Genomic DNA, 11,578 nt, shown 5'->3' with positions numbered 1-11,578 from the left:
TTGTAATTAAAGTAAGCTATGACTTTCTTTTTTCAGAAAAAAAACAGTAGCCCCTCACTGCAGAACAAAGATCCAGGGCCGGGGTTGGATCCACATCTAGGGGGTGGAGATTGGTAGGTTTTGGGGTGGAGACGAGTAGGTTTAGGTATATGTAAGGTAGGAGGAGTTGGATCTGGATCCAACCACGCCCCCTGGATCTTGTGTTCTGCAGTGAGGACCATCGCAAAACAAAAAAAATTAAAATAAAATAAAAAACATCTAAATAAAAATAAATAAATAAATACAATTGTGCGCTCCTATTGCCTCACCGTTTACTCCACTGCAGTCCTATTTTTAGGCCTATTAGCTGAATCTAAAAAAAAAAACAATTTCAATGAGATTTTCAATGTTTAAGGCCAAAAGGCTATTTCGCCATGGGTTCCTCATGATTACTTGTTGTATTGTCATCTCATTAGAAACTTAGTTTTTTAATTCACGTTTGAGTTTTGTTTGTATGTAGCCTAATATTATATTCATTTTACTCATAAATTTAAAAAATCTAAATTCAAAGGGAGCCCTTGGCTCCGACTGATATCTTACATAGCCTAACAGCTTCAGTGGGCTATGATGTAAGACCATCCTACATATTGACAGATATTTGATATTGACGTGATTAATGTCAATATCAAATATCTGTCAATATGCCACTAATCTTCAGGTTTTTAAACACCTACTAACTGGGTTTCATAAAAACGTCTTGTTATGCACTTAGTTTAGCTGTTTATTTCAAACACATCTGGCATTTTTAACATTTGCCAGGGGAGGGCGCTCTCCTCTTCGTTCACAATGTCCCTCTGTGTTGGTCTCATTTTAACAATGTTGATTTAATGAAATGTTTGTTCTTTTAGGTGCTGTTTTGATAGAACTTCTACACGTTAATTTAAGGTAATATGACACACATGAGAGGTTTAATGATTGATTGCCCTTTAAATAACGATAAAATGTAATAGCCATTAATAATTGCCACAATATTATAGTAGACTATATACACTCTAAAAAAATGCTGGGTTGTTTCAACCCAACCTTGGGTCAAATATGGACTAGCCCAGCTGTTGGGTTAAATTTTTAAATTAAAGTTTTAACCCAAAAGTTGGGTTAGTCCATATTTGACCCAAAGTTGGGTTGAAACAACCCAGCATTTTTTAGAGTGTAGTATATTATATAGTATAATATATAGTATATTATAGTATATAGTATGTGTCATTCAGAAGATGATTTCATTTGTCTGACATCATCATAGTCAAAATCTAACCGAACATCTTTGTAATATACGTCTTTATTAAGAATATGAGTCACCTTAAAAAGCATTTGGTTTTTAAAAGATTGGATAGGCCTACTAAATTCTATATTTTAAAAGTCTATATTCTATCCTTATAATTGCAAAATAACTTTTATTATTTGTGAGGGACTGTTTACATTTTTTTTTTTTTTTTTTTAGATTTGAAAGACGCTAATTTGGAAACACATTTCTCACTCATATCAACGAGCTGTAGTTGCATCTGTCATAACTCAAGACCCTGCTTTGTTAGAGTGGAATGAATTGGTATTATAAAACACCAGTTTGACAAATTATTGAATGGATAAATTAATGAATTTTAAAAAACTGCTGCTCAGACAGGTATGTGAGGTGATTCGTACCAGTAAACACAGTCTGTGATCACCTCTTAATGTGAGACATCTTATATATGACAAGCATTGCTTATCACTCTCTCCATAAATTGCTGTGAAGAGTCAAGGTGGAAAGATATCCACATATACCGAAAAAAAAAACAGATTTCAACTGCCAACGAGATTATATTCACTAAGAAAATTATACTAATACCTTTGGGTAGATTATCATCATGGGTTTTAGCAGCACTGAAAGCTTTTGTGTTGAATTAGGATGTAGTAATATGAAATCCAGATATTAATCTCTTAAACCATTTATACCTGATTGTTCTGTAAAACAGATAGACATGCATGAATAATTTAACAGATTTAATGTAAATAATTTAGTCATACACATATTCAGGTGTGATTTTCTGGTTAATTGTCCTCTAATTATTCTTATTAACATTTTCCATACACAGGAAATACTGATTCTTCACTGGAAATTTTTATTTTATTTTATGTCACACTTTTGTTGTGGTCAGGCTAGCATTAATCTATTTAATCCTCCGACCAGTATTAAAACACCTCTGGTACACGCACACCCCTGAATTTATTTGATTTATAATAGCTGGGTGTCTGAATTTAATGAGACTATCATGTGTCTGCACATCTCCAGATTGCTCACAATGCCAGCAATGTCACTACGTGGGACAGGCATGTGTACCCTAACTCTTAAAAAGTCATCAGACCACATTACAGTGTATAACAACACAATGTTGTGCCTGCAGAGGATGTGCTAATTGTCCAGCAAAGGACTTAATCCTCTTTTCACAGAATTGCGGAAGACTTTTTTATCTGATCATTAGCACCGCCACTGGCCGTACTGTGTGACTCTGTGCCTCATTACTGTATGTTTAATATCTCTGTACATCTCTTACTGTATAGATTTAGAGCATGTGTGTACATGTTATGGTCTAAAAAGCATACAGAGATTTTTGATTGAGTATCTACTACTGCCATAACGTGTGTTTACATACACTCTGAGTTGAGGCTGCCTATCAAGTCACACTCATGACTAATGATTTTTCAGTGTCTCTGTTTCTGGGTAAAATGGTGTAATGTCAAAGCAGTTGCAGTGGTTATTTAGGTTGACGATGCAGTCAGTGTATATATTTGCTCCTAGTATGGATTAGTGTTTGATCGCACCTGAGACACCGCTGTCGTCACCTGTGATGGTCTTCGTTACGTTTGGAGAAATTCTAGCCTCTCAAGTCTACGCTAAATCCACATGTTGTGTGTGAGTCAGCTTCCTATTGAGAAGTCAACGATTTGTTTTAGATGGAGCAAGCAGTTGGGTTGGATTTATGCAGTTTTGAGTGCAAATAGGCCTATACTGAAAAAATGCATGAAATTACGGACTTGTAAAATCGTTCTACATACAGGCTATATGTATATATGGAAATTTAAGGGGGTCTGAATACTTTCCGTACCCACTGTATATGTGGCAAAACTCACTTTAACATGCAGGTGAGGAGTTTTGGTCATTCATGTCTTCACTCCCTGCACTTCCTTATCAAATATAAGGCATAAAAGTTAAAAAATAATATAAATAATTTTGTGTCTTATGTTTATGTTGTCTTATTGTTTGTTACACTGTTGTATACACTGTTGAGGTCATGAGTATTGACACTGCATAGAGCCTTTTTAAATTGATAAAACTTAAGAAATCAGCTTAGAATTACTATTTTTTACTTGGTCCATAGTCTATCATTCTTATCTTGTTTTCCATTCATATAAAACCATGTTACTTTTACCTTTCAGAACCCAAACAAACCTTAATTTCATGGACTGGAGTCCTTCCACTGCTGTCTGGTAATTAAATCAATACCCGCTGTACACGCTGATGTCGGAAATGCCTGTAGAGTGCAGAGGCAGAAATCCTATTAAGGCATGACGTTCAAACTGATAAGGGGCATGTCCTTTATCTCCGAATAGCCTCCACCCCATGTGTTCTTAGTAAAAGTAGTACAGCCGTAAAAAGCTGGCAAAACTAAGAACATCCTTTTTCCATGTGAGCTAGAAGGACAAATTGACAGTATTTGAATGCTTTTGACTCACTCTTCTGAACTGCTCCTCTCCCTTATATGGTGTAATTATATATTGGTTTTTGTTTTTTTATCTAGAGGAGTATCTAATATATAACAGATTCTAAGTCTGAGCTTTAATGTTTTTAGTTTTAAACTATAACAAATTTGGAGGAAATAATTTAATTGTGGCTCTATTAAAAATGATATAATATGAACTGTCATCAACTGTCATAATGTAATAAATTTTTTCAAAAGATTCTCTAGTTTTGCTAGATGGACCTGGGTAGTAACTCTTTAAACTTTTTTAAACTTATTACATGCATCTGGTTTGATTACATAAAACTATGTTTTGGTTTATGTTTAATATAATTTTAAACTATTTAAAACTAATTGGAGCTGTGGTCTAGGGGTTAGTGCATAGGTTCCAGATGTTCTGCTGCTCATGTAGATTTGACCCTGTGTCATATTCCTTACTCATTCTTCCCCATATAGCCATGTCATACTATAATTATTCTTGCAATGTAACCTTTTTTTAAATAAACGATAACTTTTTAAACTCATATTGCTTTGAAACTGACCCCACACTGACCTTGGCCTCGTATTCTATAGGATCTTTCCACAGTCAATGGCTCTGACTAGGTTATTTTAATACCCTTATTCCTTGTAATCGCCTCTGACTGCGCTGTCGTGAAGGCACTGGTTGATTGCTTAATCTGTTGTTAGAAAAGGTTTACACAGAAAGGCTCTCGCAACACTTCCTGCCCACACAGGTTCTAGCATGGATGAGAACCGGAGCAGCTCAAGGCCGGCATCTTCCCAATGCCATTCCCCTCCGGTGAGCCCCTTGAGAAACGTGGAATATTTCAAGAAGCGTATCAAGGACTCAATCTCTCCAAAGTTTCGTGAATGGGTAAAGGACTACTGCAAAAGGAATGGCTTGCTCACCTTATCAGTGTTAGCAGTGATGTCGGGTTGTGTGGTGGGATTCACGTTAAGAAGCTTGAACTTATCAACACAGGTAATGTGGAACATAAAGCTTCAAATTTGTTATTGTTATATCTGTTTTGAGTCCCAACATCAGCAGTGGAATTTTTTTGGGGGGGGGGATTGTGTATGGCTTATAAAAATGAATGCGCTAGCAACTTAACATTAAGTACAGCCATTATTATAGTAATTGAATAAAGGAAAGTTCCAGATTCAAAACAAGTTGAACTCTATTGGCATGTTGATTTGCAAAGACAATTTAGACTCATCACTAAATAATAAAAAGAGTTTACAGTAATGCACTTATGAAAATCTATGGCATAAAGCAGTGCACCAGGACAAGTACACACTGTAGCCACAAAACCAATATTCATTTCATGTCTAGTATGATTTTTTAAAAATCACTTATTAACATTGTGTGTGCAAAGGTATATCTATTTTTCACAATATAGTCAAAATACTATAATATACATATACAAATACATAAAATGATAAGTACATCAGAAATTCAAATCCAGAAGTGCAATTGTCAAGATGAACAGTAGTGCAGTTGCTGAAATGATGATATAGAAAACAAATAAAACAAATGCAACTTTTTGTGAAGAAGAATTAATATAAGGGCTTTAACAAGGCATTTTTAAAAACAGAGATGTAACCACATGTGCTGTCAATGGCACGTTGCTTCTTTACAAGCTGAAACACTCTTTTAAATTTAAGATGTTTTTGATGACCTTTGCTCTTTAAGCCTGATCAAAATGTCACACATGCACATATATTTCCCAGCCTATATGTGGCATATATATTCAAAACTATATATATATATATTCAAAAATTTTAGTGCTGCTAATTGAGGATGTGACCGCTGGCTTTTGTTACCCATAAATAAACTCCAAACAGCTTACAAGGTCAACTAAGGAGAAACGCGCATAACTTAGTAAATCAACTGACGTAATTCTCCAGGGATAGGCTATTACAGAAATAGTAAATATATTAAAAGTAATTCTAGTAGAGTTTAAATGTTTGAAATTAATTTAAATATTTCAAAAATCACTAAAAGCCATGTTTTTTCATTTCCCTCAGGCAAAAATCTACTTTTCTTTTCCTGGAGAACTTCTAATGAGAATGCTGAAAATGTTGATTCTTCCTCTCATCACATCCAGGTAACTACACGCCATGTCGCTGCTTTTTATTTCTTCACTTTCATTCAAGATGTCAGCATTCCAGAGACCAAATATATGGGCTGTATTTGACATTTTTGAAAACAACAACAAAATGAAACAAAAATGGAACAAAAAAATGCCTTTTCGATAAATAGTGGGATAGTTGATTGTTATAGAAGGTATATAGAGTCTAAAATAAAATAAAAAAACACAATAGGTGAGAGTTACTTGAAACATGTTACAAATTATTTAGATGAACTGCGGTCAACCTATATTAAAATAAACCAATAAGCCCCGTGAAGCCGTGGTTTACAGTGAATTTATAACAGCTACGGGGCGTTGTTAAGCCCCGTTCACACCAAGAACGATAACTATAAAGATAACGATATTAGCGTCCACACCAGCGAACGATATCGTCTGTTTATTCTAAGCGCACGCGCGTCTGCCGCTTTAAATTCTTGAGCTCGTTACAGCAGAATGGATTCTGATTGGCTGTCAATTTTTTATCGTTCATCAGCTGGAGAAAAATCGTTTTGAAAGTGATTCCAACGATATCGTTTCTCTTTGTCTTTATCGTTATAGTTGTGGTGTGGACTGTGCTATTCTATAATATGGAGAACGATTTTTAGAACTATACCTTTATCGTTATCTTTATAGTTATCGTTCTTGGTGTGAACGGGGCTTTAGACACGACGCGAAGCGGAGTGCCTAAAACCCCTTAGCTGTTATAAACTCACTGTAAACCACAGCTTCACGGTGCTTATTGCTTTTATAAAATGGTTATTCCATATACGTAGTAAGGTTTCACAAAATAAAACCGAGCAAATAAAGTGTAAAACGTAAACAAAGGTGTATGGTTGTAGAGTAATTTACAACAGCTTCGAACGCGGCTCAACCTATATTAAAATAGTATTTATTTATTATTTATTTATTAAAATAGTATTTATTAAAATCCGGTATAATGTTATAATTAAAAAGAAATGTGAAGTGAAGTGACATGTGGCCAAGTATGGTGACCCATACTCAGAATTAGTGCTCTGCATTTACCCATCCAAAGTGCACACACACAGCTTAGTGCTCTGCATTTACCCATCCAAAGTGCACACACACAGCAGTGAACACACACACACGGAGCAGTGGGCAGCCATTTATGCTGCGGCACCCGGGGAGCAGTTGGGGGTTCGGTGCCTTGCTCAAGGGCACCTCAGTCATGGTATTGAAGGTGGGAGAGAGCGCTGTACATTCACTCCCCCCACCTACAATCCCTGCCGGTATGAGACTCGAACCCACAACCTTTGGGTTATGAGTCCAACTCTCTAACCATTAGGCCACGACTTCCCCTACAGTGTCTGCATTTAGAGGAGGCAGTTATATGTGAGATATTTGATGTGATATTTATATTCATTTTATGCTTTTATTGTCCTCATTTGTAAGTCGCTTTGGATAAAAGTGTCTGCTAAATGACTAAATAAATGATTGAAACACCAACACTTTCCTTACAGTTTAATGTCTGGCTTGTCTGCTATGGACACCAAGGCCAGTGGACGCCTGGGCCTTCTTACCATCACATATTACCTGTGGACTACCTTCATTGCTGTAATTGTGGGGATTATTCTGGTACTGATCATTCATCCTGGAACCGGCACTGAAAAAGAGGGCCAGTGATGACGTCTGCTGATGCCCTTCTTGATTTGATCAGGTAACTTCACAATAATAACTGAAGCTGCCTCTCGGTTTTTGGCAGAAACAGTATAAGGGGGAGGAGACAGACAACTTGTAGAAATATAAACAGGATATGGCTGCTGTAGGAAAGGAAGTCTCGCCCTTCAGTTAAAACAGTCAATAGCTTATTGGTATAGGTGGCACTTTGTTTCATTGCTCTGCAAATGGGAATACACATTAGCTAGAGAAACCTGAAAACTACAGCTTCAGCATTTTCTGTCAGATGTATTGGTTATTTCAAACATATTATTTATGTTAGTTTCTCTGTTCAAGCAGAAAGAACTGTACTTTTATCCATTTTTTTTCTCTCTCTTTTATTTTTTTGTAACACCAACACTTCAACCACACTTTTTAAGGTATAGCCTATCAGTCTAGGGTCATTGCCAAGATGGCCGTCAAGTGGACTGGATTACCTTAAAAAAGACTTGGTTGAAGTGTGGTGTTTGAAAAAAAAGTTTAAAAACGTTCATTTCCGACTCACTAAGGACGGATGGTAGGATATAAAGAATGAAAGTTTAGTCCTTTTCTGCTTAAGTATGGTTGAAGCGTGGTGTTGGACAAAAAATGTATACAAACAAGCTTTATGTCTTTGCCATTATCATTTTTTCTTTAAAGTCAATGTCAAAACAAAATAAATAATTCCTTAATTTCATTCTTAACGTTTTATTCATCATCTTATCGAGATTCATCAGTGCTTGTCTTCATAATGTTAAATCAGAATGTAACAACTTGCTCATGTCTTCCAGAAAATATACTGAATATAGTGTTAACCAATAGACAAACAGCTGTTTAGACATTGTTACAGCAAACTAGCATTAACAATGTGGTATACAATGTTCGCTTTACAAAATCCAATCAGTTTCCCTTGGATAAAAAATGAAGTTCTGCCCTGTATTATTTCTCATTGAATATCCTGTTTCACTTAGACTTCTCTACATTAAACCTTTTATGTCATTCAAAAAAAACAAACAAACTGTAAGCAATTCATTTCAGTTTTATTGATCAATCTAAGAAACGTCTTGAACTTACATAACCACTTTCGAGCTGCAGTCAAGCTTTCGAGGCTTAAGCTTCCCTTTTGCTCGATCCTGTCACTGGACAGAAGGATTGGAATTAGGTATATTTAGAGAGCCACCCAGGAGGATGTGAATGACACGGCTTTTCCCAAGTGCGAAAGATGCTCCTGAGCTCCGGACCAGATTTAATTGGATTGTAGTCAGGGACACGCCAGTAGAATTGGTACTTTATAAATAAAGCATTAGCCGATAGCCTCTGTCCTCCAAGTCTTCGGGCTGAGATAAATCACACTAGCTTTGTGACACAGCCTTGTACGATACTCAAATCAAATGATTCCAAAACAAACAACGTGTCATATTTGGCATTTGCTGGCCTCAGAAAACAGTCTAATAGTATATACTCAGGACAACTAACCCTTTTGCTAAAAGGTCCATGATCGTAAATAGTATTAAATCTGTGGATTTATGTATGACAGATTTTATGTGTTTTTCCAACAGGAACATGATTCCATCCAATCTGATTGAAGCCACATTTCAGCAGGTGAGAGAAACACACAAAGAACAGAGGAATGAATCATCTACAGTGTTTTGTATCTAATCCTTGTCCATCTGCGCTCTTCTGTTTCAGTATAAAACAGAGCTTGTGCCCAATTTTAAAAACAGTGCAAAATCATCACAAGCCAACTTTGTGTACATCATGCCAGACTATGAAAACCCCAAGATGGGTCACCCAGTGTTTCTTGAACTCACTCCTCCTCCTGAAATCCACTACAAAATTGTACCAGGGAAAAGCAATGGGATGAACGTGCTAGAAATTGTCATTTTCTCTGCCACTATGGGTGTGTATAGAAGAGAACTGTCTTATGTTGCACTATGACCCTGCTGAAAAGATCATCTTAGACCAGATTATGCTGGTTACTGTTGATTTGGGTTTGTGGTCAAGGAGTTCACCAATAAAACTAGCTGTTTATAGCTGGTTAAACTATTAAAAATGCCTAATGGAAACACCAGTACCAGCATCCCATGTTGGGGACTGTAGCATCCAAAATATTGTACGCCTTGCTCAACAAGGGTGTATGTATTTGATTTTTTTTTTAAAGCATTTATTTGATTATAAAAATTTAAATATTATTAAAATTTAAAACAGCTGTTTTCTATTTTAATATACTTTAAATTGTAATTTATTCCTGTGATGCAAAGCTGAATTTTCAGCAGCCATTTCATTTCATTGGTGTCACATGATCCTTCAGAAATCATTCTAATATGCCGACTTGCTTCTTAAAAACATACTATTATTGTTTAAAACAGTTGTGCCACGTAACATTTTTATATAAACCACGCATTTGTTTTTTCCAGGATTCTTTGATGAATAGAAAGTTTAAAAAGCATTTATTTGAAATAGAAACTTTAGTAACAAATCGTTACTGACACTTTTAATTACTTTTTAAGTCCTTGCTAAATAAAAGTACTAATTAAAAAAAAAAATCTTACTTGGCTTTTTTGACTCCCCAGGTCTTCTGCTTGGTAGAATGGGATCCAGAGGTACACCCCTAGTAAATGTGTGTCTTTGCATTAATGAATGTGTTATGAAGATCATCAATGCTGCTATGTGGTGAGTAGATGTGGATTGGTTCACCCAAATTAAACTACCTGTGACTAGAGATTTGTAATTTCAACTATGACAGAAATGTTCACTATTAGACATATTACATAACTACAAAGACAGTCATCACGTTTTGTCATGCAAACCTGTGAAAGCAGCATGTGTCTGCCAATAAAGCAGAATCCCAGACCAAAACAAATGAAGAGCCAGCTGTCTCTTTAATACACACTAAAATACATCAATGTAATAGTTTAAAAGCAGCTCTAAGCCTCCTCGTTCTACTAAATGAGGTTGGCAGTGGAAAGGTGTTCTGGTCTAAGAGAGTCAGGCCAACTGAAGCAAAAAAATTATTTAGTCAGTCAGTAATGCATTTAATACTCAGTCAAGTGCTGGCACCTACAATAAGCAAATTATAAATATATATATATAGTTTTAAAACTCCTGTCTCTTTGTACAGGTACTTCCCATTTGGAATCGTATTTCTGGTTGCTGGGAAGATCCTGGACATGCATGATCCTGCGGTCCTTGCGGAGAAGCTTGGGATGTACTTCATGACGGTTCTGGCGGGACTGTTCGTCCATGGTGTGATTTTGCTGCCGATGTTCTTCTTCCTGTTCACTGGGAAAAACCCCTTTAGCTATATCCGTGGCCTCCTCCAGGCTCTGGTTATCGCTTTGGCAACTTCATCCAGGTAAGGAAGCCGGTTTGAACAGCCTTTATGCTCGCTGAAACATAAACAAATGTTAATCCATGATCTATTTCAGGGAATAGTTTCACTAAATCACATTAAATTTAATAATTAAGGTGTTTTTCTTGTGGTGTACCAAGGGATTATGAATCCTAACATTTCTATTTGTAAAAAGAGTAAAGTAATTTGTATATTTAAATAATCCTTCTCTTTCCAGTTCAGCTACTTTGCCCATTACAATGAAGTGCTTACTGGAAAACCGCCACGTGGATCGGAAAATCGCTCGATTTGTACTTCCTGTGGGTGCTACTATCAATATGGATGGCACAGCGCTATATGAAGCAGTGGCAGCCATCTTCATTGCCCAGGTCAATGAGTACGAGCTTGACTTCGGACAACTTGTTACTATTAGGTAAAGTATTTCAGTTACATTCAGAATAATATACGTTACTGGTCAAAAGTTTGGAATAATTAGAATTTTTATGTCTTTTGTGCTTAAAGGGGTCATATAATGTTGCTAAAAAGAACATTATTTTGTGTATTTGGTGTAATGCAATGTGTTTATGTGGTTTAAGTTTCAAAAAACACATTATTTTCCACATAATGTACATTATTGTTGCTCCTCTATGCCCCGCCTTTCTGAAACGCGTCGATTTTTACAAAGCTCATCGTTCTGAAAAGCGAGGTGT

General features: G+C 36.0%; 1 pseudogene; it reads left to right on the top strand.

The window, feature by feature from the left end:
- The first annotated feature begins 3,482 nt into the window (after positions 1 to 3,482).
- The window catches only part of LOC107684400 (excitatory amino acid transporter 5-like), an 11,420-nt pseudogene continuing 3,324 nt past the window's right edge, over positions 3,483 to 11,578 (top strand).

The sequence above is a fragment of the Sinocyclocheilus anshuiensis genome, unplaced genomic scaffold, assembly GCF_001515605.1.
Source record: "Sinocyclocheilus anshuiensis isolate Anshui unplaced genomic scaffold, SAMN03320099.WGS_v1.1 scaffold301, whole genome shotgun sequence".
Lineage (NCBI taxonomy): Eukaryota > Metazoa > Chordata > Actinopteri > Cypriniformes > Cyprinidae > Sinocyclocheilus > Sinocyclocheilus anshuiensis.
The sequence above is the reverse complement of the archived record's forward strand: the minus strand, read 5'-3'. Positions and strand labels throughout refer to the sequence as shown.